We start from the raw sequence: 5,470 nt of genomic DNA on the forward strand, positions 1-5,470 counted from the left end.
CCATCAAAAAGCTACACGCTTTTCTCAGTCCGATCCAGGGACCTGAGAAAAGTGTGAAACTAAGTTGGAGAATGTATTCAGGTGCTAACTCTAATAATTTGCTTTCCTTAGAAACGAAACATTAGAGGTAGACCTAAAAGAATTATGGAAAAAAAGTAGGACATCCCCCCCTCTTTCTCTGTAAATGAAAAGTTTTTGTCTAGCACATACTCGTACTTGTAATATGTTATTGAAATTTGGTGTTAAATTTGAGCTATGTAGGACATAAAATGAATTTAAATCTTATTCTTCACTTCCAAATAGGTAGATACTGTTCAATGAAATGGCGACCATACATAGTAGGTATTTTAAGCCTAGTATGAATGAAGATGAGTGGCGCGATCTTGTTGTCTTGTTAGTGACTAAGGCCGACATTCCTTAGACACAGCTGTTAATTAATAGCCCATACAGCTAATGGCAACTAAGGGGCCTACAGTTTATAGTGGAATCCGAACCACGTTTTTCTTTGGTATATACAAATTGGTCTAATTATCAGGATAGTACTGCGGATAATCATAGTACTCACTCGTGCGGACGTTAATCCACACCAGGGAGTATCGCATCCACAGTGCATGCCTATAAATATCCACAATTCGTGACCTCCTAGTAGCCAAGTAAACAGAACTCGTTAAACCAGAGACTGATAAAACTATGTTATGACCATACCTAACACAAGTTGTAAGATGGAGATAAGCCTGGAACTAAATATGTTAGTGGCAATCGCAAACGGTTATAAACTATGAATTATGATCTGCTACAAAAGAACACTGTTGTTGAGCTAATCTAGAGAAAATCAGGACTAAAATGTTAAACCACCCAAGCCGATTGAAAACACCAGTCATATACCAAAAACAAAAATAGAATATTTTACTTAATTGCCAGTGGATAAACAAGGTTTTTTTGTTTTTTCATTCGATGTATGAATATATAATTTTTTGGTGTACCTACCACCACGTGAGCACGCAACATACAGCTGTCCGAGTGAAAAGAATGCATTTTCTAAATTTAAACCGGCAATAGTCAGGGGCCCTTGTTCCTTATAATGGTGATTACGAAAGCAAGAGAAAAAGGAAATTGTAGTCGCTTGAATCCAAAGCGTAATTTGGATGAAATCATCGGTATTCTTGGGATTATACTATTTCTCCGTAAAACTTACCTCTGATGATTGTTGCTTCAATCAAGTTTGGTGTAATCTTTTAATCATCAATATGGTTCCGTTGCACAGCTTGATTTAAGTTTTGCATTAGTAGGTATATATAATATATATGAATTTGAACGGATGGTGTTTTTGGTCTCTAGTGACCTCAAAACGAAAAAATATATCGGTCCCGGGTCCAGGTCTTACCATGAGTACTACGGTAATAGCTTATTCTCTATAGGGGAGATTCGCTAAATATTACCTTTTGGGAAATTAGCAAAAAGAGCTGTTGACTCGTACAGTAGTTTACAGTTAGTATATTTTTTCCTACTTTCTTAGCTTTAATCTTTTTACTGGTGTGAAGACAAGACAAGACTAAGACTGATCTCTTACACCTATCAATGTGTGTCCTAAACAGATACTAAATATGCAGCATCAGTAATCATAAGGCATTTGAATTGGTAATTACTCAAGTACGATTCTGTAAGCAAAGACTGTAGCATCGCCATTCGATACTGTAGAGTAGACTTCCCATATTCGGACAAGTATAAGAGAACATTTTTAAGAGTATCGTTTTATGTGTTTTCAAAGTTTTATTTCCTTCAGGTTTTGTTTCACACAATAATGGAATTATTGCCATTGTGAAGGAATATGCTATTGTTTACAACAACATAAGGCACAAGGGACTTCGATAACACACCATCCTGGTATAAGAAACACAACTCGTACATTTTTACAGACTTACCGTAATATTCTTATTCCTAGCTCAGTCATTTTGCAAAAATACCTAGTGACAGTGAAATACTGTTTTGAAGTGTAAAGTATTGTGTTTATTTTGTCAAAACTTGTTTCTCATTAGAGTATTCCTATCTCAACAAAACTAGTTATATTGGATTGCCCTTTCAGTCTGGACCGATTGAAAAAAATTCCGACAAAACACTCATAAACTGGTTAAAACATAGACTTGGGGATGGAATGTCACAGTTATGTACATATAGTGACATAACAGCACAAAAACATAATTAGGTACTATGTAGTAAGGAAAAGATATCTGTCATATTTACAAAATACCCCCGCCACAGCAAACCTGCAGACTAATTGAATTTCCATTCGCCTGATTTGATTTTCAATTAAATCCATTCAAATAACATTAGATTTAACTACGAGTAGCACCTAGTTTTGCTGCCAGGGAGGGTAATAAAGTGTGTTTTTTTGTGAAATATTAATAGCTTAGAATAAAATAAATAGATTTGCCAAGTTTGATCCAAATATATCCATAAACAAGCAAACTACAACAGTTTACTTATTCTCCATGAGAATAACATGGGAGATTTTAATTCAAAATTTTGTTTAATTTTCTCCGTTACTAAAAACTGTAAAAAAAAACCTTGGTATCCTAAATTATTTTTTTTTTAAGCTCTTTAGAGAGAAATTGGGAAATGTTATGTTTTGAGAGTCAAATACAAGAAAAAACAGCTTCTACCCCATAAATTCCCCATAAACCCCGTTCCCATGGTCCAATCATATATATATGAATTTGAACGGATGGTGTTTTTGGCTTCTAGGGACATCTAAACAAAAAAGTAAATCGGTCCCGGGTCCAAGTCTTACCATGAGAACTACAGTATAGCTTATTCCCTATATGGCTATATTCGCTAAAAACAGAAGTGCTGTCTTGTTTAAGGAATTTGTTGGTTAAAGCGATTTGCACAACTTAGTAATGATGCTAGTTTCACGGCAAATGTGTTGACTTCATGTGTTGTTTATTCAGGTGTTAATAACAATTAGTTGGTTTTCACAAGCAAGCTTATTTGTTCGGCAGTGGAAGGTGAGTCGGTTATTTTACGGTGTTATTTTGAAAGCTTGTGCAAAATTTAATGCAAATTTGCAATGAGTACTCCATGACAGGTGTTTATTTATTTATTGCTATTAGAAGTCAATACGATGAATCGTGATATGAGACATGATGACCGAGGTGTACAAGGCATCTTACAGTATATCCATTTTACACGAAATTCAGCTTAAAATGAAATAACATTACATTGTTTAACAGTTTAAAGGAATTGAGGAATTGATATGATAATTAAGTGATAGGATATATCTTTATAAAATAAGATTGAAAGCCAGGATATGCTAATAAAGTAGAAAAATATACTTCAGTATACACCATGATAAAATTTATTGTTCTTGAAGAGAATCAGTTTGAACTACATTAAGCTTGCATGCGATTGAAATTGTAAAAAATACAATTCTCTTAATTGTGTTGTGATACAATAAAATTTGTACAAATCAAAGAAATGCACTAATTTTCTTAAATAAATTAAAATTCAAATTTCCACTCCATATCTGCTCAACACCAGACTTCTGCGACATCTTCAAGGTTTTGTAAACTGTACAGGCTGTCCCTATGTGGGAACGTAGCACAGGGCTCAGACCAAGGATAGCCAAAAAAACAGTAATAGAACGCAATGAAGACTCAAACTCCATACATGTGCGCATTTTTTTACTATACTGTGTACATAATTTGGAAACACAAGTTTGTTCCTGTTATTAGCTACGCAGGGCACGAGACTTAAAAAAAACCTAAAATCTTTGTGAAAAACACTTCTATTAAGATCATTTTCCTGTTTTCATTGCCGTTTCTTTTCTTCTAGCATTTCAACTTCCTTTGATTCATTTATCTGTACTAGTGCTAGTCAATATTTTCTGTCAGTGTTTTATCATAAGTACTGTGCCACACTTATCTAGTTTTGCCCGACATCAGTTGAAATGTTACAACTGGAAAGCCAATTGATACATTGATGTCTTGTGTTTAACTGCTCTCGTAAAACGTCCAAATTCATTAAGGCAAATTTTATTTAGAGAATGTATCTGCTTCTTGTCTTGATCCATCCTATGGGGTTTTACGGAAGTAACTTCTACAGTAATCATGTCTCTTACATTTTTCACCATTCTTTCACTGAAAAAAAAATAGAGGATTAGTATCAAGCATGAAATATATATCAAGATAAGTGGGAGCAAATACAGAACGGGTGGATTGTTGTGGGGTCTGTTGTTGTTGTTGGATATTTCTGACATTGTATAAATAGGTTATATAAATGTAAATATAAACACTTAGGCTGCAGACATGTACTTACCTTGACTCAAAGCAGTTCTTCAGTGGTAGGCAATCAAAGTGTATATAACACTGGAAAGCAAAATAACAAAATCAACAAAATGCTCTTCACAGGTACATAATAGCATAGAAAACATACTCCCTTGTGTTGCTTAGTCTATGATAATATCTCTAGGGCAAATAGTGTGATGCCTGCTACATTTCCCTTCCCTGTGTTAGTTTTGGTGTTCCCCCCTACCAGTAGTAACTGGGTCAAAATCTGACTGACCAGTTTTACCCTACAACAGTTTTAACCCTACTAAAGAATCTTTCTGTATAAAGCTAGGTCTTTAGGGATTAGTATTGATAAAATTAAGTCCAACATGTTGTAGGCAAAATTTCATCAGGCTTTTATGTTCTTTGAAGGATGTCCTTTGTGATCTTTTGACTCTAAAACAAGTGTTATGCTTTTGTATTTTCTTTTATATATATATAAGCTATTTGATTGATGCTAAATTTGTATTTAAATGAGCGTGCAAAATATAATTTATCTAATTAAAAAATCCTAACATTTTTTTGAATTTATGTACATTAGAAAATAAAAGATACAAAATAGCATTATTTACCAAATTACCAGAAATACAAATAGAACTAAGAAGGCATAACAATAATAAATATAATATCAGAAATAAACAAAATTTTATTTAAAACAGATCAAATAAAAAAAATTTAAACGACGGAGGCTCTTCAGTTGGCACCACAATAGTTTGCAGTTGGCGTCAGCCAATCACAAGACAAGGCAAGTGCGACGTTGCCGTATCGCCCATTGACGACACTAATTAAAATACTAAACAATATTTTCAAATCAGCTGGTATTATTAGATTTGGCAACACCGCACTGTCCTCATTGGCTCCTTCGATGTTACGTAGTAAATAGGCTCCTCCCTCAACTGCAAACCTTCGTGGTCCCAACATTAGATAATTATTTTACCAAGATATACAAAATTGTAATATCAGAAAATGTTTCTCTAAACTAATGAAATTCTAAGTGGAAATATCATTTTACTCCTTTGAGGAATTTCTACAGTTTAAGATATTGCGAAGAGACGAGACGATAAGATGTAACTCTCACTTGACTTCTCACTGACTAACAGAGATTTTAATTTTTACATAGCCAGATAGGGAAGACTAAAATCAAA

This window comes from Macrosteles quadrilineatus, unplaced genomic scaffold (genome assembly GCF_028750875.1).
Source record: "Macrosteles quadrilineatus isolate MER2022 unplaced genomic scaffold, UCM_ALF_1.0 Scaffold_4__1_contigs__length_99947679, whole genome shotgun sequence".
Lineage (NCBI taxonomy): Eukaryota > Metazoa > Arthropoda > Insecta > Hemiptera > Cicadellidae > Macrosteles > Macrosteles quadrilineatus.